This window comes from Larus michahellis, chromosome 6 (assembly GCF_964199755.1).
Source record: "Larus michahellis chromosome 6, bLarMic1.1, whole genome shotgun sequence".
NCBI lineage: Eukaryota > Metazoa > Chordata > Aves > Charadriiformes > Laridae > Larus > Larus michahellis.
Genome location: NC_133901.1, coordinates 43,723,906 through 43,747,523, shown reverse-complemented (window position 1 = coordinate 43,747,523; position 23,618 = coordinate 43,723,906). Strand labels below are relative to the sequence as shown.

General features: G+C 41.5%; 1 long non-coding RNA gene across 1 annotated transcript in view; it reads left to right on the top strand.

The window, feature by feature from the left end:
* The window catches only part of LOC141745091 (uncharacterized), a 58,033-nt gene extending 34,678 nt beyond the window's left edge, over positions 1 to 23,355 (top strand). Inside the window, exon 4 of the long non-coding RNA XR_012587670.1 lies at positions 23,122 to 23,355. This is a non-coding gene — a long non-coding RNA (uncharacterized LOC141745091). The remainder of the gene's footprint in view (positions 1 to 23,121) is intronic.
* The last annotated feature ends 263 nt before the right edge of the window (positions 23,356 to 23,618 follow it).

Sequence of the window (23,618 nt, the reverse complement as noted above, 5' to 3'; positions counted from 1 at the left end):
TGTGTAATGGGTGCTGCCCCTCGTGGCCAGCTAAGTGTCTGGGAGGAGGAAGGAGGTTCTGCTTTGCCATCTGGAACAAACAGTTCTTCAGCAACAGATTTTTACCTTCTGTTTCTGGATCTAGGGAGGCAGATGTTGCTGCCTGCTACTGCTCATTAGGAGACTCCTGCTGCCTGAAAGAGTCATGCTGTTGCACACCAGCATCATGTGTCTGGGCATCCTTCTTCAGAGGGCTGGAGCCAGCAGTTCTCAGTACTTCAGGATCTTTTTTAAATGGTTAATTTTAAAAAAAAATTATATATTTACAAAACTTAAAAGATGGGAGGTGAAGCAAGCATCAAAAAAATTACTTGAGTCATTGTCTAAAAGAAAGGAGAAAGGGTAAATGTGAAGTATTTGAGTCCCTTTCTTATTTGTGTAGATATGCACACTGGTCATACAAGGAAGGAGATTGGTCTCTGTGTGTCTTCGCACAATTGTTTTCATCTTTTTAGGGGTTTGGTTACACACGGGTGTTTTCACCATTTCTCAGATCAAAAAGGAGAGTGAGTTACTTCACCAAAAGAAGAGATCAGAATAGTGTGCACTGGATTTGATTAACACGTTTGCAATCACCTTATCTCTCACTTCAGTCTACAGTGAAGTAGTGCCATAGTGCAAACATGGCACACAGTGATGTGACAGGGCTGCTGGTTCCTTTTGTCAATTCGTTTAATGACTGATGATAAGAGATACTGAATACAAGAACAGGGTTTCTGATCCTTTTCTTTTTTTTATCCACATATGCCAGTTTGACAGAGGCTGAATGAAGTATGTCGCACAGCAATGTCTGGTTCCCTATTTAGGTGTTTGCCCATCTCAAGCACTTTGTGTGAGGTCTCAGCTAGAAGGAGAGCTCCAGCAACAAAAATATCTTACTGTTTCCAGGCACGTCTACCCCCAGGACACTTGGGATGTTCGCGTTTTTCATTAGAGCCAAAAACACTGTCAAGTTTCAACCTGATTATTTCCTGTATTCCAACAAGCTTTTTATGACAAAGATATTTTGAGACTTACATTTAACTGACAAGGTTCTCAGTTTTTGGTGTAGGAACTACTTTTTATCTATGCTGAGAGCATCTTTGATCTTATACTCTCAAAATGGGCTGAAAAATGTGGGTACTATCACCCCCATTTCAAGCACTAAGAAAGATGACTTCAGTGAAATGAGATGGTTTATCCAAGATAACTCTACCAGCCACCGGCACAATGGTGAATGGTAGCTTTATTTTCTGTTGTGCTGTGATGACAGGCAATAGAATTTCAAATATTCATCGTAGTCTTAGAGATGCCATCCTTCTGTCTCTCTTGGGAATGTGTGGCTGGGTTTCAGATTTGGCAAAAAAAATTTGATATTGCCAATTGCAAGAGTGAGCTGGATGTGGAAGATAGGTGAAGAGACCCGTGAGCATCACAGGGAACTTCCAGCAAAGCAACCAGCATCCATGCATGCATCCATGCTGATTTTATATAGGGTTTTCTTTTGTAGGGTGTTTTTGAAATGATCAAGAAATTTAAAAAGAGGAGAATTCATCCACAAATGAGACCAAAGGAATCTCAGAGATGTATCTGCCATGACAATGTTCATGGCTAACTAGTGCAGGAGAGAGTGCAAGATGATTTAGAACAAAAAGAAAACTCCCCAGTGTCTGCTTCATCATTTGTTTAAGTGCCAGCAGCCACACATCGTTTGACTGCAACCACTTTGTAAAGGGAAAAGACAACAAAAGATTTTGTCCTTCCTAACAGTGTATCTACTCTCTTTGAATCTGGTAGTCTGCCCTAGTAATGCTTCCAAGACAGAACTTTAATGGGAAGCTGAAAACTATCCAGAATTTGGTTTATGTACATTTCTAACATTTAGCATTCAATAAAATATATCAGAGGGCATATGCTGCTGTATTTTTTTTTAATGCTGTGGATCCCACTGAAAAGAAAATATTTTTTTCCTGGGTTACAAATTCTTTCCAAACCCTATTTCACTGCAGCAGACATCGCCATAAAGGGACTGAAGCTGATTAAGATCTATAGCAGGTGACAGGTTTGAGAAGGAATAGTGTTTTCATTATTTAAAAATTAACAACGGAGGGATTTTTCTGCTTTAGATGCTAATATGTGTCAGCAGTAAGGTAAAAGGTGTCTTGGAAAGTGCTTTTTTCCGTAGATTAAATATATTGTAAGAAAACATGTTTTCCCGTGTTGCAAGAGTAAGTGAAAGACAGGCACTGTAATACCATTTCCATTTATATATCACCTTTAATTCTGAAAGAGGAACAGTTGATTACAGGTTACCCTGGATAGGGGAATCATTTCACCCACCACGGAAATGCAGTCACCCCCACAAGAGGGATGTAGCAGGTGTTTAACAGTGTATAGCACCATACCATGAACAAAAACATCGCTGCCAGCTGAAACATCCTGGGTAACTATATGCAGGCAAGGATGTTTTGTGCAGCCTAAAACTGAGCCTCGCCTTTTCCAACCTATGACTAAATGTGGTCATGGTTAAATGCAGAACATTGTTTTCTTTGGGTTTTTTTGGTTTTTTTTAACTCTTTTGCATGGAGTTATATCACCACTTCTTTCTGTGCATTGCATAGTGTTTCCCCTCACAAAGCAGAAGCAGCAGGCTCTACAGATGAGAGTACAACTGAACAAGATCCTAAAAGTGGAGCAGTGGAGTTCAAGAACAGATCAGGGACCATGTCACTGGAAAGGTGATCCACCTACTACTCTAAAATGTATTTCCTTTCACTTCTTTTTTTCCCCTCTTTCACTTCCCATTATATCTCCTTCTTAAATGGCTTCTTACCCCCTTTCATGCAGAGATGGCAGAGATTCTTTTTCTAGCATTGAGTCTCCTAAATAGGATGTCTGAGTATCCTTCTCAGGTAGGATACTCAAAGCCAGGTGAGCCATCATCAAAAAGAACTGGTTCCTGGTCAACAGAAGCACCACAGCAAATGTCTTGACCATTCATTGTGCTGGGTTGCTTAGGTTAAAATTTTGCAGGGCATGTTTTCTGTTGCTAAAACCATCAATATGTAGTTTTGCTGCTTCTTCAGTAAGGATAATGTACAAGATATTTGGAGCAGGAGGTAGAAATAACAGATGTTTCTTACAATAAAAGGCATCTGAGATATTTTAGATTTATGTATATGATACGGCTTGGTATATTCCAAGTAATCACATAAAAATTCTGCAATTGTAATGCCTTGCTAATTGCAAAGACAATTTTATGCTCACACAGCCTCTGGCTGCCTGGAACTAGTGGGGACTGGTCTTCCAGGTCAGAGCTGCAGGTGAGCAGCAGGTTTTGGCCATGCCCTTCTTTGTTCCCAGCACTGAGGACTGCAGGAATCTGCCACTGTCACCTGCTGCTCCTGCTTTTTACCCATAGAGGACATATTGCTGTTCTTCCACACATTGGAACACTAAAAAAACAGATGAACGAGCTACATCTCTGAGGTCTGTTCTGAAAAGGACTGCGCTCCAATGGCAACGATGTGCTAAACTTGACATCTTTTTTCTTTTTCTGTAATCAATGTCTGTATCTCCTAAATTAGTTGGCAGTTTCAGTAGTGACAAACTAATTTGCACTGATGTCTAAACTTTGGGGATCTTCAAGTGTGCACACACCAAAATTCTTAGCAAAAACCCATGTTGTAAATGACTTTTTACAAGTCATATAGGGAATCAATGGTACAATCAGCAGCAGACTGAAACCCTGACTCATTTGTTACTCTCCTGCTGTGCTCTTAGCTGATGGATACATGCAACCTCAATAACCTGTTCCCTATCCTAACTGTTGTGTGCTTCCTTCAGGGACCTGCATATTTAGTCTCCCTTAACGCCGCTTTAGTAGACATAAAATGTAATCAAATTCAAGCTAATATCTATAAGGAAAGAATGAAATGAAAATTACAGCCAGGTACTCAATTTACAGTAATTTGTGATGTTACTGCTCTGCTTACTGTCTTCCAATATCTGGCCCTTGCTCCAAGAAGTTGAAAGGTTTCTTATTTTCCCATTTTAGCTCTAACAGGAATAAATACATCATGTGGATGTAAGGAATTTTCAAATAGTTCAAGAATATTTTTATTTTAAATCCGGCTCTGGAAAGGTCGGATGCATGCCTCAAGTAGGTAGAAGCGTTAAAGCTTCCTCCCAAAGTTCTTACCTTTCTTTAACTGCAGTTGGATGTTTCCTTGCTTTGGCATAACTATGACAAACGATCCATAAAATGTCTGTTAGTTCACCTTATTCGTATATCTACCTGCGCTGAAAATTACCTCTGGGGAAGGAGAAAGAAGGGGGGGAAGGAGTCACAGCTCTCTTCAGCAGTAGACACAGCATTGGTCACGGTGTGGCTCTCACCATCACAAGTAACTGATCTAGAACTAATAAAAGGGAAAATTCCTTCCCCCTCCTTCCCAGGAATTCGAGGCCCAATCATAATGATAAAATATCCACTCTAAAAAGGAAAGCTTTTAGTTTTTTCATGACAAACTGTGACAAAATGTTAACATCTTCCCCAGTGGTAATGTCTGGGAGATATTTCTGTGCTTTCAGTGACGAACTGAGGTAATGCAACTCACGCTGTGCAGTAGCTCCAGCCTGTATTGGGAGGGGGTAGGTAAACTGCTTTCATTTTGGGAAGGTTACCTGGTATTTTCAGTTCAGTTTATGTCATTTCTGTGGCTATAATAGAAATGTCCTTACTTTTAATTCCTCCCATATAGAACTACAGAAATTCTGCCATTGTCCATATATGTGAGTTTGGTTTTGTTTTGTTTCCTCAACAGCAGTGCTGCTGCATCTCACAGACTAAAGTGAGGTGGTGGAGGCCCCATGTCTGGAGACATTCAAGGCCAGGCTTGATGAGGCTGTGAGCAATCTGATCTAGTTGAAGATGTCCCTGCTTACTGCAGGGGGGTTGGACTAGATGACCTTTGAAGGTCCCTTCCAACCCAACACATTCTATGATTCTATGATTTTTTACCACACCAACACCAAGGAGGCCACTTTGGATTTAATTCAAACTCTGAAATCTGAGTTTGTGGAACAACGGAAATAAGGATAGTAGTTTGAATGCTTGCTTGAGTCTCTCTGGGTCCAATAACCTTAAAACAAGCCACATGACAAGGAGGTAAATTATGCTAGTGTGAAACCAACATTTGTTATTACAAGTTATTATTACTGATATGATTTTAATTCTTCCAAAACACACTCTCCAATTTATTCTGTTCTTTGTCATTAACCCAATGATGAATCCCTTTACATTTTACCAAATCAAAGTTCCATTTGGCCAAAATTCCCACTGAATTCCCACTACTATTTTACCATAACTTACACCTTTTTTTCTGTGCTATATTTTTAAATATGTAGGTAAGTGTTAGCTAGGATTATTCAAATGGTCCGTCTGATAGAAGCTTTCATTGCAGATTTTAAAGCCATCTGGTCAAAATGGCCAGAAGACTTATAGAATGGTCTCATTAAAGGTTGGACATACCCATCTGGCATATGAGAGAGTCCTCAGTGAGTGATGAGTGTTAAAACCAGTAGCAAGTTTTGTTTAGGGCTGTCTTCTAATGTTAGTAGTCCTAGAAGTAGGCTATCAACGAACCTTGTCTTTGTAAGAAAAAAAAGTAGGAGCTCTTATTAGATTTTTTTTTTTTTTTTTTTTTTAACTGAGGAAGATCTGTATGTTTTTGAAAGTTCTCTACTGGTAAGGTGACAGTTCTTCTTTCCTAAACCTCTAAGAAAACACTGATGGTTATCTGGAAATCTTTGCAACTTCTTAATATTTAACACATTTGAGAAGTTGCCTCAGTGCCTGTGCACAGGAGATGCCTATGGGGCCCAAAGACCCAGCATTCTTGCCAGGTGAGAGTTGTCAGCAGTGAGATGTCCATGCTGCAGAGGAAGAAAAAAAATTTAAAAAGCAAAGGTTTTATTAGGTGAGAAGTTATTTTCCTTTTCCCAGATTAGCAATCATTCTGCCTTAAGGCATTTCTGTAAGATATAGCAGTCAGACTGAGTGTCCAGTGTGTTCCCTTGGAATGTCACTCCGCTCGAAGGCAGCTTGTGAGGAGAGGGAAAATCCTTTGTGAGCTTTCTAAGCAACTGGAGCTCTGAAGCAATGTATTAGATCATGTTAATGGTGGTAATTGCTTAGTAAATGCTATAGGTACACTGAAGAGCTTGCAAATAGTCTAATTCTCCACAATAAGCAAAGAGTGCTTGAGGTGTACCTGGAAGCCCCGTAATTCTCTGATGATAACTTCCAGAACACAGACATTGCCAGTGCCTAGGGTCCCTCTTTAATTGAGTTGAATTACACTGCTAGTTGAAAGATTTGACTTCTCCCACTGGGCCAGGGGTGATAGAGAGGCCTCCTCATTTTTGCTCTATGGCAAAATCTTTTCTCTTTTATTACTTCTGCTGTCATGAGATGTGATTCTGATTGTGCTGCTCTGATGAATATAGAGCCTCTTCAGACACAGAGCAAATCTTTTTCGTTCCCTCTCTCCTTTTCTTACTTGTTGGTCCTCTTGTGCCTCATCCCTTTGGATTCTGGGACAGAGCAGGAGAGGTCTGTGGGCTGGGGTTTTCTCTGTGTGTGACAGGGAGCTGAATTTCACCTCTCGTCTACAAATAAATCAGAGAGATTATTTACAATCCCATCTGCCTGCTTCAGTTCCTTTTAACCTCTTGGGAACATTTCTGTGGTGTTTTGCCTGTTCTCAATAATTATTCTTTTGGCTCCAGAAGCAAAAGTCTCTCATGCTGTGCAGTGTGTTTTCTCCTGATCATTTATGTATAAAGCCTTTTGATTTTTCTTAATCTTCCCTTCCTTCCACATAGCTGTTGCTATCAGGTACTTAGGTACAGTGTAAAATCTTTTCTTTCACGGTGAATTTAATGCTTCTGAAAGATACTGGACTCGCAATACACAGAGCAGTAACCTCTGTTCACAAAATGAGAGTGGAACCTGCCATAGTTGCAAGATGAATTGCTGTGAAGTAGCTCGGGGTGATTGGGGTGGCTAAACCACTGATTGCCAGGGACTGCTCTTGAGACATATTCAGTCACTTGGTCACTCTTGGCCAATGGCAAAACAGTTGGTGCTTTTGGTTTTGGTTTTGTTTTGTGTTGTTTTAATGAAAAAATGTTAATGTTGGAACATGGAAGCTACTTTGAGAGCATGCTAATCCAGTCATTGCCTAACAGGCCCCAGCTCTGTGATAAGAAGTGGGGAAAGGTTATTGTCTTCTAACACTGCAAAAGGAATCTTGCTGCAAAATGTTTTTCTCTGTAGTTCATCTGCCATTGGTGGCAGACTTGAATGAAAATGCTCCATCTTCTCCATTTGGATGTCAATGTTTAGTTTTTCTTTTCTGGCATTTTTCATTGCACCCGGTGTATGCTGGAAGCCAACACAGAAGATGATGAAATGTTCTATGATTCCACAGTGCAGGGAGAACTACTACTGATTTGCATAGTATGTGCTTGCTTCTTTCCTGGACCACATACAAATCATCTTTATGCTTGCATAGCGCTTACCAGAGATCAGCCTCAACCTGAAGAAGCTTTAGCAAGCTCACGCCCCACAAGGAGGAGGTAAAAATGGTAGGGCTATCATGTAGATGTCATGAGCACAATCAGCTATCGCACTCAGAACTGTCTTTTTTCTCTTTGGTTTCTTGCAGGTAGAAGTTGTCAGCAAACACGAAAAATGTACTAAACTCGAGCGTAGCAAATTGTGGGGTTTTTAATTTGTGAGGAAGAGAATGAGAGAAGGATCAGGGTTTTCTCTTTTCAACTGCATGGACAGTACTGCAGTGCCAAAGCTGCGGATCAGCTCTAGGGAAATAGGAGAGAGCTCACCGTGGGCAGGATCCATCAGTAAACTTTGGCCTGGCATCACTGCACATTTGTAACCTGTAATCAAATACTCAGCAGGGTATTAGATATGTTAGCTTTTGTGATGCACTACCTTTCTTAGGCAATATACCATTTCTGAGTCGTGTGACTTTGTCTTCAAAGCAGCTAAAACTGGAGATTTACACAGTGATTCTGTAGAGGGGAGTAAATCAAAGAGGGATAAGAAAAACTCAAGATTTCTCTGGCAGCTTGATAAAATGCCTGTTAAGACTAAAACTAAACTTAAAAATATCTCACTGCCCCCACTTGGTTCACAGGCGCTGGCAAAATGTAAACTCTTTCTCCATTTCTCTTAGCTTAGGTTTTGTTGACAGTCCCCTCATTTCTGGTTGACCAAAGTGTTGCTCCTGCTTGTTTTGTATCACAGAATCACTGCTTTCATGCACGCAGTAAAGTAATAAGCAATGTTTGCATCTCACAACATGAAGTTTATCCTTGCAACAACATTTTTAGGGTTAAATTTCCCTTTGGTTAATTCCGCAAATATATTAGTGCTCCAAAATCTGATGTCTATCTTATCAATATCTTATAGAGAGCCCTGAGGGATCTTGGTGGAGTTCAGGATGGAATTGTCCTCATTCTTTTACCTGAGCAATTAATAATTCATTTGGTGGTACTTACTGTGTGTTCCCTCTGCCCTCAAGATAGGAGTCAACAATTCTTTAAGTCAGAAAAATGTGCTGGCTTCAGGCTGGCTTTCAAAATACATGCTTCAATGGTAATGGAGCCCTGTTACTTAGGTCCAAGCCCTGTTACTTAGGTCCTGGCTCCAGGGACACACAGAATTTTTTTTCTCGTTGAGTGGGACAGGAATGAGCAATGCCCCTGTGAGTCAGTTCTGGAGCAACACGTGAGCTGACTGCCCCAGTGGGTGAGGTTTGGACACATGCAGAGCATTTGCAGCACACTGAAAAACTGCAGAACCACAACCTCCTCCTAAACTCAAAGTCAGCTGATTTTGGCAGAGAATATATTGCTAATCTACTGCCTTAGATTTTCATCTTTTGCACCACGTCTCTGATCTGCGTTTTGAGGGAAAAATAAAGGCAATTAAATAAGGTTGATGTGGGTCCATTCTATCTTTCCAACCCATATGACAGATCATGACTTTTTTGCTGTTTACTTTTTTCAAATAAAATTATTTCAAAATAGTTCCTCTGATTTAAAGTGGGAAGCTTAAGATTAGACATGCAAGAAGCATCATACCCTGTACCCAAGTTCCTGCCTATTAAGATGAATGTGTCAGGTCATCCCATGGAGAGCTGCAGGAGCCCTTGGGAAGAGCACAGATATCGCAGCAAGTTCCTCACTGCCACCACAAGGGGCCAAGCTTGGGGCACCAGGGGCTGTGGTGACTGGGTGGGCTTTTAGGGACTCCAGGCAACCAGCATTGACTTAGGTTTTATGCCACATGTTTTGTGACATAAGGCATTGCACCAAGGGTCGGTGAAGTGCAAAAGCTGGCTGTAAGCATTCATCTGCAGCTCAGGACATGCCTGCTTTGGGATCTGCTAGGATGCAAATATGCTGTACATTCATGATGCTGTAATGGTCAAGGAGTGATATGTACTCCTGAATTTGAAGCCTCCCTTCTGAAAACGTGGGTCTCAAACTATTTGCCAAAGCATCCAGCTTGGTGAAAGTCTGCCAGGCAGGAAGGAGGGGGAGAAGGACTGCAATCCCGAGCCCATCAGCAAGCAATTAAAGTCCAGAGAGAGGAGTTTAAAACCCAAGGTGAAAAAACATTGCAATGCTGTATTACATGACTAGTAAAGGAGACAAACATCATCAAACACCCACAATACATTTATAGGCTTTATTTTAAGTTTTGTAAAGTGGATTAGAGACATTTGTATTCATTAAGGAGATAAAAACCCTTTCACTGGAACTCAAGTGTTTTATTTAAAAAGTTAGAGTTTTATAGGTGGTGAAAGAATCATAAACAGAGCAATGAAATGGTCAGAGAAAAAAAATGCCAGTTGTGTAAACTGCTTTAGAAAGAGCAAGAGCATTTCTTTTTCTGAAATCCCTATTTAATGGATTAATGTATTATTAAAAAAGATAGATGATACACATGGATGGGAAAAAGCCCTGGGACTAGGAGTTCTTTCTTGTCTTGCTCTCCTACTTACTGTAATTTTTCTCCCAGAAGCATTTAGAGGCAGTGACTGAGATGGAGGCCCCCATGAGCACTATAAAGAGGCAGTTCCAGCTTGCAGAAGCATCACTTTGAGGGGGGAAGTGTAAGTGAGGGTGGGAAAAAGGGAAATAGGGCCTCCTAGTTAAAAACGGACATAATTAATAATGGGTTATAGGCATAATTAATGTGAAGTTTCAGAGCTTGAAGCAACTCCTTTTGTTTTGCTGGCTAGCATGGGCAGGGCTACTAGGAGCAACCTTATTGTCTTATTATTTACTTCCTTTCCAGGTTGTGTTTTCTCTCTCTCTCTCCTCTCCAGTTTCCCCCACTGTATCCCTCTCTTGCTCTGCAGTTTCTCTTTCCCTGGTTCTCCTTCCTTTCTCTCCCCTCAGTTTCCTACCTGTAGCACTCAAATCCCTGCACTTTCCCTTCAGTTGTCAGCCTTTTTCTATTCCACTATCTCCTCATCATCCACCCACTCCTGTGGCATCTTTTTAGTATTATTTGTCAGTTTTGAAAAAGGACTTATAAAATAAATGACATTTATAACCTGAGCATGTGAATAATTTGCTAAAGATCTTAATTACCTGACAAAAATAAGCTAATCAGGAAGATTCAGTAGGGATTAATTGTGTTGGGAAACCTGAGAATTTTTTTCCATTTTCTGCACCTGATTGGACCTTCCAAACGAGCTAGCAGGTGCCTTTCCAGCAGGCATGGGAAATTGTAGCTTAAAATAGATTTGCTTTAGAAACAGGGTACTTTTTTATCTTTTTTTTTTTAAATGAGGGCAAAAGAGATATGTGACTACAGCCACGTTACTGCTTTGAGAAGCATTTGTTGTAAAAGTTGCAGAACTTTCTGTAATGCTTGTTGCAGCAGGGTTAGACTATGCACTGTTTCTCAACAGCTCACCCATGGGTTATGCCATACCAAGATATTCTTCTCCGTGACTCAAGTTTCTGAGCAACTACCTTGCTTAGAAGCTACTTTTGGGGAGCAGAGCTCAGGTAAGATGCAGATCTGAAATGACATTATGGGTCTTTACTTGTCCTATGAGCCCTGCAAGTCTAGATCTGACAAGCCTAACGAAAGGTAGCTCTGTAATTACTTCTCACCAGCCCTTCTTGATATAGAATTTTGTCGTTTCAGTGTTGAAACTGTTTCCTTTCACATTTGTGTTAAAAAATAGATGGAAGCCAGGATATTTTGCAGGTGCCCTTGAAAAGCAATTTTTAAATTTTTAACAGGATAATATTATCAATCATGGAGAAAGAGAAGGATGAGCATTTCTAGAGTGTCTGCTTTATAGAACAGGCTCCCTCTGAACAAATCACTGAATCTTTTAGTTCCTGAATTAACCATCCTTTAAAACGGGAATGAAGTATTCCCTTTTGCATTTTGCGGGCCTTGTGTACTTAAGTTGTAAACTTGTTGAAAAACAGTCTGGCCCTTGTCACTTGTACCTCACTTCTTTGGTGAAAAGGGGAAACTGTATTAGAATATGGAAAACCATACCCTCTGAATGTTATTCTTTCTTTGCTTCACTTCTAATTTTCATGTTAAAATGGTCTTCAGCCTTCCTCCTGATGGCTATGCATTTAAAATAAAAGCACAGATTCTCACAGCTCTCTCCAGTAAGGAGGAAAGACTCCGGGCCAAGTCTGCCCTGGAATTAAACCAGGGATATGCCTGTTGTTCATCCTGCTGCTTTTGCAAAGTATGTTTCTTTTTGCTGTTTTTTGCGATTATGCCCAGGGATCTTCTATTGTGGGTCACAAACATATGCCAGCTCAGTGGTCCTTCAGTTTATTTTTCTCTTCCTGCAAGGTAACCATTCATCCATAGAGTAATTTCTTTAAATGAGGCATTTTAATCCAAATTGCCAGTTAATACCTGCAGGGCCAGCTTCCCTCCTGATCAGCTCTGGAAATTAAGGGAAGCTTTGAATGCTGCAGAAATTCTGAAGGACTTTTGAAACACAGAGCAAAATTGGGAGCTCTGAAGCTTCGGACAAAATGCAAAACTGTAGCGGGGGGAAAAGCAAAGTATCAGATTAACTTTGTGCTCGGGTTTCTCAGGTTGTGTGGGTCTGGGTTCAGATTCTGAAGGACACTAAGTAAAAATGAGGCTGGGGTCTCACTGTACTGTACTTGTTCATTAGTGTAGAATGACCAGTGTTACGCTCTTCCTCTTAAACTAAGTGATTGTCTGATTGTTATCTATGGTACAGCAAAACTGAATGGTCATCACCCTTCTTCTAATTTCTGTGCTTATATAAAGGCAGTTACTGTAGTTTCCCATTAAACTTGAAGGGAATAGGGCAAGGCTCTGTCAAATTATGTCTGTGCGAGTGTATTTCCTTTGAAAACCTAAGCCAGATGTTCAGACCACCACCTGACCAGCCTCCCATACCAGAGCATGTGTGGAATTTCAGGGGAAACTTCCCTCTGTGTATTTTTGTGGCTTTAACTTATTTGTAAATACTAATTGATCCCAAGTGCACACAAAAAAAAAAATCTCTTAACTAAGTGTATTACAAAGAAAAATCATACAAGTCTTTTACTACATCTTTCATGGGAGCTGCAACTGAATCAATAGGATCCTCTTTGAAAATTAGAAAGAAAAGCATCCGTTAGAGTGCAGTGTGATGATTCTTCTAAATGGTGGTAGTTGTCCCTATGCAATATTGAACGAGAAGAAAGGCACATGGACACAAGCCAAGTTCAAATAAACAAACTAGCTAAATACACGTACTGTTGCCCTGTTATATCTCATGGCTTCTGTAATCTGTGAGGAGGAGAGAAAGACCCCGAACTTTATTGGATGTATTTTTAAGGTTTTAAGCTTGCAGTCCTACCAATAAATCTGTGTCTCCGTTCCCCCTACTATTTCCCACTCTGTACAGCCTCTTCCATCTGCCAGCAGATGCAGTGTAACGGACAGATAGATTAAAGAATAACACTGAGTAGAATTAAACAAGAAAAACAACACTTCCAAATGAAAAAGGTTGTAAGTTACCAACCGGTACTGTAGAATTAAAAATTCAGTAATTGTCATTGTTCTCTAGTCACTCCTTCATGGCTTGTTCCTTTTAACTTTTTTTACAAAAAGAAATATATAACTACCTGTTGATAACTGCTGCGGTTAAGGACTTTGCCCACCATTAGATATGGGGGGTTTAAAGCTGTTTATATTTTCTTATAAATAAGCACAAACCATGTCACAACGCCATTCCATTTTATGGACTCACCCTTTAAGCAGTCTGTCCATAATTGCACTAGAAAATGTTCAGAGCAATTTGCCAGGCACCTATCTGGGACAGTAAGTATCCTGAATAAAATGTGATTGTTGTGCTCTGAGCACCAATAATAAGCAGAGCACTGAGTGTTCTTGCTTTTAAAGCAAAATATAATTGTTTCTGGAATATGTGCATTTGAAAAAAACACCAAACCTCTGGGTGCTTTAACTGATCATAATTTATTATTATGTTTTGACTTTGGAATAATGCAATTACATAATACAGCTATGGGGAAAGGATGGGTTAAAGGGAGATTGTAATTACGCTCAAAATTGAAAATAAAACTCATCATTTTCTGTCATCCCTATTAACTTAGCTGTGGTTGTACAAATTCTGTCTTCTATAAAGGCATTTTAGCTCAGGATGGTTAAGAGATTATTGCAGTTTTGCTTAAAGTTTTGCACAATATGAAAGTGCTGCTAAACCCATCCAAATTTTCACAGAGATTTCAGCAGGTTCTGGCTTTGATTCACTCTTTTCCCCCTCTACAAATATAAATTCAGTTACAGCATGTGTGCAAATTGCTGAGACTCTCCACTGTGATATATATGATTCATTCAGTCCAAATTAAAACCTACCATCCCTTGTGGGTGCCTTACCCATCGGCTCTGGCTGATGATGGCTAACAGAGAGCTCTTAATCGTCTCCTTTTAAGCCTTTCTTACTACCCTATTTTACTGTGAAAAATACTGATGTCCTGCCTTTTGTTTAAACCTTAATTAGACATAATTTTATATTGGATATTTCTAGAACCTGCAGGTATTTATTTTCTAAGACTTTAAGATATGGCCCACTGCGTGCATCCTAACAATTTAAATGCATTCTTCTAAGTTCGGTTACTCTCTTGGCATCTTTGATTGCTGCAACGCTATTTTCTTTGTTCTCAGCAAATATAATCATTCCCCAAACTGCTGCTGCAAAGGCTTTTTGTCCAATCCATCAGCTGACTCTGTTATATTCCATTTTGCATCCTGGTTCCATCTTCGCTACCCTGTAATTCATACATAGCTTTCAGAGATTCCCCTCCGCACCCATCCAGTGCTTAGAGTCCAGTTCCTACTTCAGACTAATTATGAGTAACTCAGTTCACATACTAGTTTCCCAAACAAGTATATTCATACCACCTGCCATCAACAGGCCTTAGGAGGAGTCCCTCATAAGCTTCTGCTGATTTACCTCATTGTTACCTCACTATATTTACCTCGTGTCCAAAGAAGAGGAACGAAGCTGGTGAGGGGTCTGGAGCACAAGTCTTATGAGGAGCGGCTGAGGGAGCTGGGGGTGTTAAGCCTGGAGAAAAGGAGGCTGAGGGGAGACCTTCTCGCTCTCTACAACTACCTGAAAGGAGGCTGCAGCGAGGTGGGGGTCAGTCTCTTCTCCCAGGTAACAGGCAATAGGACAAAAGGAAACGGCCTCAAGTTGCACCAGGGGAGGTTTAGATTGCATATTATGAAAAATTTCTCCCCCAAAAGGGTAGTCAACATTGGAACAGGCTGCCAGGGTAGGTGGTTGAGTCACCATCCTTGTAGGTATTTAAAAGACGTGTAGATGTGGTGCTGAGGGACATGGTTTAGTGGTAACTTGGCAGTGTTAGGTTTGTGGTTGGACCCAATGATCTTAAAGATTGGACAATCTGAATGATTCTATGATACTGTTTGTCTTCAGGTACCTCTTTCAGCCCAGTGACTCCCTGTATATTGGAAATGGCAAGATCCATTTTCACTTGGGGGCAAGCGACACATTTACCTCCGGAGGAGGCATGTGCACAGGCAGTTCCCATGGTTCAGTTTAATGTGCTGGAAATCTCCCCTCCAGCTTTTCTCACAGTAACTTGTTCATATAGCCACACCATCAAGCTTCACCTGTCAGCCTCACATTTGCTTTGAGCTAGGCTCATTTCTCTGGTTCTCCCTCAGTTCACACGCTGCAGTGGAATATTTAAACTGAAAGGAGCTTTCTGTGCAGTTAATTATTTCACCATAATGTTTCTTTTCATTTTTTATCACTAAACTTTTTCCTCTAAATAAAACCTTAAAGGAAAAAGGTGCAAGGGAAAACCAAATGCTTTCAATTGCTGAAGCAGGGAGTCTGCAGTGAAGCTTCTGCTTAACAAAGTGGAGAATAAGAAAGCCTGTTTTATTCTATCATATATTAAAATTAAGGGAACGAGGGCCTCATTTGCGTAAAGATTGTCTATTAGTATTCACCTGGTGGCAAGCAGCCTTAATCTCACACCATTAATGAAAACAGAAGCTCATTAAATAGTAATTCTTTTTAATAGTGACAGGAGCCTGGGTTTGAGCAGCACTGCTCTAAGTTACCATGTAAATTGTTCATGATGATGACCAATAACAGAATTTCCTCTACTTCTCCCCAGTTCTAAGAGCTTTCATTCCATACATAATCACTTGTGAATGCCAGACAAGGAAAGAGCCCTGCAGGCAAGAGAAAGAGGTTTCACCATCAGATTTCTGATGTTAGAAAACAGGAAAGATGCTGTTGGATACAGACCGGGTGAAGTAAGTAATTCTTGAACAGAGGAGAAGTGCTCAGAGAGACAGAAGAGCTTTGGGGCCAGTGAGCATTCTTAGCTTTTGGCAGGTATGGCAGTGGTCTTGAAACAACATGAGGCTTGTTGAATTTCTCTGCTTTGTCAGCTGCTGCTTGGCCTCTCATTAACAGACTACCAAGCTAACATCCTGTTGATTATCTCCCTCTGGCCATTGCTATGCCCTCCCTTCCTCCAATGATTTAGTCATTAACTCTGCTTTGTTGCTGTGTAGGCAGGTTGTCAGCACTACCTGACTATTCACGTGTTAAAGACCTAAAGTAACAGACAGGGTGCTCTTGCATTCCTTTCAAATCCACAGCTAAAGTTTCCATTCTGTTTCAAATGTTATAAAATGTTCTTTGCTCTCATTATAGTCCTCATCTATTCCACTGCTTTGCATGGCACAAACCAGTACCTTCTTTTCATGCAGCTGAGTTGCTTGTGGCTCTTCTGATGAACAACTTCAGGCCATGTGGCCCTATTCCTTATTTAACAGGAATGCAGCATTTCCTCTGTTAGAGGTGGTGTTGGGCCAGGCATTGTTTGTTTCGGGTATGCATGCAGGAATATTGCTTAGTGCTACTCCTTAGATACAGTTAATTCAATTACTGCCAGATTTTCTGGGCCTCTTGACATTGCTATATATAGTTCCTTAGTAATATTATCAATTATTTAAATTTTAATTAGTGCTTGCATTAATTACATGATCCTTTACTGCAGGGGAAAAGAGATCTCAGTTTCCACAGTTGCATGACCATGGTTTGTCCTCAGAGGCCTAAGTTTTATTTAGCACCAAATGGCATCATTGCTAATACTCATCAAACAGCCATTGTCCTATGGGCATGCTTCTGTGGGTACTTGCTGTCTGAGGATGTAGCTTCTCTAAGAAGTTAGTAGAGGTTTATGTCACTTGACTGGCCTCCAGTGGAGCGGAGCTGACACACTCCCAAACTTGATCAAGACAGTTTTGTCTTCCTTACTGCCAGTTCCAACAGAGGTGCTACTGGGATCCCCAGCAGTAAATATGGTGGATGTTTATGCTATAATCAGCGTAGCTGCTCTCCGATTCCTTACTCTCACCCCGTCCTCTTGCCCAGACTGCTGGAAGGGCTGGGCAGGGCTGGGCTGTGGGAAGGTTGTGGGGGATTGTGTGCTTATTCGCTTTGTAAAGATCCTCAGAAAGAGTTTCCATAAAGTAAACCAGGATCTGAACTCACCATACAGAAAGCAGGAGCTGAATTGTGGTTTAGCCTGCCAGATGAGCCAGCTGTCTAATAAAAAACCTGGCTGAGAAAGGTTTGTGAGAAGATTGGAAGATGGGTAGCATGACATCCCAGTAATGACCCTTGTTAGCTCTTCTGTGCTTCACTCTCTGTTGCAGATTGCAAATAGCTTTTTACAGTTAAGATTTGCATCAGTAGTCATACTTCTGCTGTGTTATTAGCTATTGCAGTTGATTTGGGTGACAAAATCTTCTGTGTTTAGCACTCGCTGTTACAAGAGGTAGATTAGTACCCTGTCATGTACAGCAGAAAATACTGTGGCCAAATGCAATGTATACATTTTCACTAAGTGTACTATTAATGTTCCTGCACTGTATAAAACCTGGGTTTGTTACAGCGTGCATGCTGTGGGCAGTTCTTTCTCTGTCTGTATCAAGCCAGTGGTTTTTTCTTTGGTGAGGTGTTTTTGTTTCTTTTTTCTGGCAACCAGTGTTACGGTTTTTTGGTCAAAATGGGATGTAATGAAGATTTTGATTTCTTCCTTTCTTTCTGCCACCATGTTCTTTACTAACTCCAAAGGTTTTGATGCTCACTATTTTTTCTTTTGTGTGCTGCTTTGCGGTTTGAAAATGGAGTCTGCCTGTAGATAAAGCAGCAGGGAGAATTAATGTTGCTTCATATTTTCTCTGCATGGAGCACAAGGAGTAAAATGTTACCCATGGAGGGCTAAATCTTGCTGGAAGAGAGGATTTTGTTCCTTCAGTCCAGAGAAACAGAGCAATTGATTCTGCCCTGGTTGCCCTCTTGCCTATAATGTACTCTTTCACTGTAGTAAGCACCTGTCAGTACTTAGGACTGAGAACAGCTTTTTTTGGCATACTGAACTGAACCAAGGTGACAAATTAATTTCAATTACAGCTACTCTGTTGGTCTGGGGAGTAGTGTGAAGGGTGGATTTGCAGGGACAACAGTAAAGCAGCTGTAGCTCTTCCCTTCTATTCCTTGACATTATTTGTCCGTCCCCCCGCCACCCCCATTTCATCCCTGCCCAGCCAGGTGGTACAAGCAGCATTTGTGGGCAGCCTCTTGTCAGCATTACCAACGCATCCCCCATGACTGACCCATATCGATGATTCACACAAACTCTCTGAATCCCGTCTCTGTGATGCTATGTATGTGAGGCTACGCATGCCTCACCGTGGAGCTGTATGTTTCCATTACCCAGGCACTAGCGCTATTTATAAGAAAATAAAAAATAATTCTCTTTTTCTTTATTTCATGATGATAGTCATAGGGCATCTGTCCTGGAAGCCACAACCAAATTGTTCTTGCTAAAAAAACACATGTAAATTTTATGGTTAATTAAAAAATTAAGACCAGTGAAACACAAAACCAAGCACAAACATAGATACAGGAAAAGATATGTCAGCAGGAGGACTATCTTCTGACAGTGCCCCATAGAAAAGAATGAAATGTGTCCAGGCTGTGCATGTTTGGGTTTTTTTCTCTCTACGGTAACAGAAAACAAACATCTTTTTGCACATACTAACAGAAATTTTTACTTTAATTTCACTGGATAAATGTGGTACCTTGGTTTGGTCACACCCAACCAAGACTGCAACACCAAAAAGTTGAAAGGGTCTGGTTGAAAAAAATTTGGTTTGGGAAAAATAGCTTTCACTGGAAACTAAACTTTCCATAGAAGCACATGCTTTTCAATACAATAAAATAAAAGATTTAATCAAAGCCCCACCTTTCCTCCAAAAGTGGTTCCAGTAGAAGATGTTGAACAAATCCTGTTTCAGCTGCCCGGAGCTAGTGATGATCATAATCACAAAGGGAATAGTATCAGGAAGGAATAATCACAGCATCATAAAATTGCTTTTGGAGAGATTTTGTCTTCTCCTACAAATCTGCATTTCCTGATTCTGCTTCAACTTGAGGTCAATGGCTGAATTCCGTGAATGGGAACCATAGTGTACTTGATTTGTGATAAAAATGTGCCCATAATACAACTGGAGTTGTTACTCCCTTTCTTGTCAGCTAGCAACGGATGTTGTTGTGACCCATTGCAAGTCCCTTCTTGATATGTAAGATTTAAACAAAATGTCAAGCAATGACCTACCAGTTTGGGGATGGTGACTCCACAGCACTCACATAGATTTAAACTGCACTAAATGCTTCAAAGGGGTTGCAGCACTATCTTAGCCTGCCTGCAATAGGGCATGTTGTTTTATAACTAATTACATAAGGCTCATGTTTACATGCAATAAAAAAATGCATTTTACAGGCATGGCATTAGATCTTTCATGTGGTCATGGTTTACATTATGTCTGTGGAAATACGTGATACCCTGTGATCCACAAAGCACTGTACACATCCATTAAATATTGCATGAACGCCAACACCACAGGGAACATAAAATATTGAATCTGAGCAAATGGATAGCTCAGAGTAGGAGAATGACGAGCTTTTCACCTGTAGGTCACCAGTTAAAAAACCAGCTCAGATTAGTGCCAACACCATAGCAGACATAACTTTGCAGGTGTTCATTGGCTGAAATGAGTTATGTCCTCCAGCTTCATTTGGACAGAGTTGTATTGCACAAGCCACACTTGTTTGTGGCACCCATAAGACACATCATTGTTTCCATAGAACAGCCGAGGTTTAAAAAGACTCGGAGACTGAACTTTCCAGGCATGTCTAGGATGGGGTCAGAGTTTTAAGACTTGAGAATTGCACAGAAGTTTTTATTCTCTCTGCAGAAAGCAGCAGTTTTCCTTCTCCAGGAAGGCTGGGCTGGCACTTCACAGGGAGTATGAGACAGTGATGTGACTGTACAGCCCACCCCCAAACACTTTTCTCTGTTGCCCACCTGATCTTTTCCCAGGACAGTGCATACCACCTGGGGCTTTCCGCCCAGTGCCTCCTACTCCAGAAGGCTTTCTGAACCAGTCTCACTCCTGGTTCTTCTTTTCTCTTCTCACACCATTTTGCTTTAGGTATTGTAGCTGGTCCTGCCTGCAAGGAAGTAGTCACTGATGTGTTTCTTAAGCTCAGGAGATGTAAAGCAGATATTGTTATGACCTCGACTGAGACCCAAGAAGAGACCATTTCCATAATGACTGCTCTTTGCAGCTCCCAGCTGGACTCATCGTTATTTGTTCCTCATTTGCCTGATCTATGAATTCCTTACTCATCTCTTCAACACAAAAGCACAAGTTCTCCTCTGCCTGATACCATCTTTACTGACTTCATCAGAGGATCTTTTTGATAGAATATATCCTTATCTATATTTGCATCTGTCTTCAAGAACACATCTAGTTTATTGTGGTTCTTCTGTGGATGCCATTTTATAACAAATAAAGCTCTCTCCTCCAAATCTCAGCTACAGTAACAAATGTAGCTGTCATACATCTTTATTGTGGCTTCGTAAAGCCTGTCCTTTAGGCTGTAATGGAAAGGTTAGAGTACTGATATCTAATAGAATAAACTGTTGTGATCTGTGAAACCTATGAATTTTGCAAAGTGACAAAAATTTGTGCTAATCAGTCTCCTACTTGATAATGGGGAAGCTGAAGGCACAGCCAACACTAACAAGTAGAGTTGCTTCTCTGAAGGTCCTAGCATAGTAGAAATGCGTAGGATTTAATGTCCCTAAGATACTAATAGAACTGGTTTCCAACAAACTCTATAAAACCAGCATTCCTCCTTGGGTATAAATAAGTGTGAGGGCTATTGATCCATGGGCAAGGGAGCAAGATTGGAAGAAAAAATGGTATGAAACATGGGCAGGAGGAAACTTCTGGCTCCCGGCTCCTCCTGTCTTCTGGTGACTGACAGGCAAGAGCAACGTGCAATGTTTTACCTCCCTCAAAGACAGCTGTTGAAGCTCTTAGTTGTCACTGGGGTTTGAGCTAAGTGGGAGCTGGGACCCTACGTCTCTTAGTGGGGCACAGCACTGGCTCCCCTGCATGCTTTCAGAGGGAGCAGATCGTTTTGCACAGTGCCCCAAGGCTTGTAGAGTGTCAGAAGAAAAGATCGCAGCTCTGTGGAAGCATCAAATGCACATCCCACCCTGGAACCAGGATGTCCCGCGTTTGCTCTGTGCTGGCGTGTACGTGGGTGCCTGTGTTAGTGCTCCTTTCCACTAAGAGGTGTGGCTAACTGTAGCTAAGTAGGGCATTTACTTTGCTGTCCTAAAAAAAGAGCCCTGCTTTGCAGGAGCTTGTGGGCAAGCCCAGGACCCCTCTCACCACCTCCTGTGTGCGGTGTGAACACCCTGTTTGGGACGCAGAGCTGCAGGGGAGTGCTGGCTGCTCGCCCCGCGCTGGGGAGAGCGTGCCTAGCACCTTAAGGCTAAACATCTGCCTTCTCCTGCCCATCCCTTGGCATGGGAACAGCAGAAACCTCCCCCTTTGCTGTTCAGCCTGTCGGGAGGGGTTGGTGTTGTCACAGGTATTGGTGAAAACACAGGTGAAGGTGAGGGAGGTTCAGGTTCCCTTATGCAGCTGAGTAAAGGCATTAAACTAACCATTCCTGTGCTTTCTGTGTGAATCCACATTTTGCAATTCTAGGGGAAGTATTCCCCCATTGAAAAGCCATGAAGGAAAGAAAAAGCATGTCAGAGATAGGTGACATGCAGATTTTGCCGACCCAGCAAACTAGGTTTTGTAGGGAACCAAAAACAATCATCGAAACAGCTGGCTTGTTTACTCATGCCAGGCTATTCCAAGGGATGGCTGCTAAACTGCTTTTTTACAAACTGCAAAACTGCCACACCTGTGGTTTGTGTCTGTTTTGTGACTAAAAGTGACATTTGTTTAATGACTGGGGGGAGAGCTGGAGGGGATAATGGCAAAAACACATTTGATTTCTCTTTTTTCACTGGGCCTGGGCAAGCAGAAACGGACACCTCTGCTGTTGATTGTAGAGCAGATACGCAGTGGCACAGAGCACTTTGGCATCTAGTACATCCGCTGCTTGCCTAAATTTACAAGCAAATGAAATTTGTAAGAGCACTACAAGGAATTCTGAGTGGATCCCATTCCTCTGCTGTAAGGTCATTATGCAGCACAAAATTAGGCGGCCTGAGCTAGCAGCTGATGTCACCAGCACACAGGAGCCCTAAATATTGCACAGGCTGGAGGAAATTCCCCCATCGTTTTCCAGATTGTCTGTGGGAGTAAAACAACAACAACAAAAAGGTAGTAAAACGCACAACCCAGAGAGCATAGTCTAACTTGCAAATAGAGCTTGTTGCTGCAGTATAGAAGCCCCTACTGAATAGAAAGCTGTGTATCTCTGTACTTTGCTGCGCACTGCTCTGTAAGCCTGGCACGGCCGCCTGAGCCTCCCAGGCAGGGCAGGGCAGGGCAGTGCCGCAGCAGGCTCCTTGCAGCGCCGGGCTGGGGGCTGCAGCTATCCTGCAGAAGAGGAAACGCTCGCAAACACCTTCCCTGCACAAGAGGTTAATTTATAGGCAGCATCTGCCTTTAAGTAGGGTTGGAAGAAAGCATGGATGCTTGCTTGGATGTCTTAAAATGTATCGTTGAAGAGAGCTGGCAAAAAGAGAGAGTCTCTAGAGATATGAATAAAAGGAAAGATGTAACTCACCGGGGTTTAGAAAACAGAGAACGGCAGGAATTCATTCACTCCTGCAACGAGCTCCCCTTAAGGTGTGAACTCTGACTACATGGATTTCTCTGCAAGATCGGGAGTAGAAATGACAAGCTTTAGGCAGTAATTCAAATTGATTATCACATTCCTGCTTCTTCACACTAGCATCTTGGTTTTGACATCAGTGTTGCTGAGCTGCTGGGAGGCAGCAGATGCCCAGGCCTTTACATCAGCTCTTGGTGGAGGAGGAATTAGGTCACATCCTAAGCGGGTCTTCTAATTGTCCTTGTTTTAATTACAGATACCTGTGCTAAAATGAGGTGGTCAGAGAGCACCCTGGGAAGCCTGGTATTCTTCAAGGGGTTTCACCTGTAGCAAAACTTGACTGCTGGCAGAAATTCGTGCTTGCAGAACTGAAACCACCTGCAGTGGGGCTTTGGCCTCTTTTCTGCCTCGTGTGATATGTTTGTCCTGAGAGGCCTCTGTGGAAAAGCCCTTCTCAGCATGGAGCTGATACCATCACTATCTGTCTTCCCAAAAGGTACCGTATTGCTTCGTTGCTATGGAAAGTGTGAAAGCTAGTATGTAGTAGTGCCATTTTTTTCCTCTTTTCTTGAAGTAGATCACTTTTAAAATGGAAAACAACATGCAAACCCTACTTTCTAAAGAAATAAAAAGGAAATTTCTTCCTCCCTTCCTCTATTAGTGGAAACAATTAATTGTATCTGAAAGTAGAGATAGTCCCTGTTTGCCTCCTATGTCCTAAAAATGTTTTAGAGTAAACTTTTTGCAATTTAT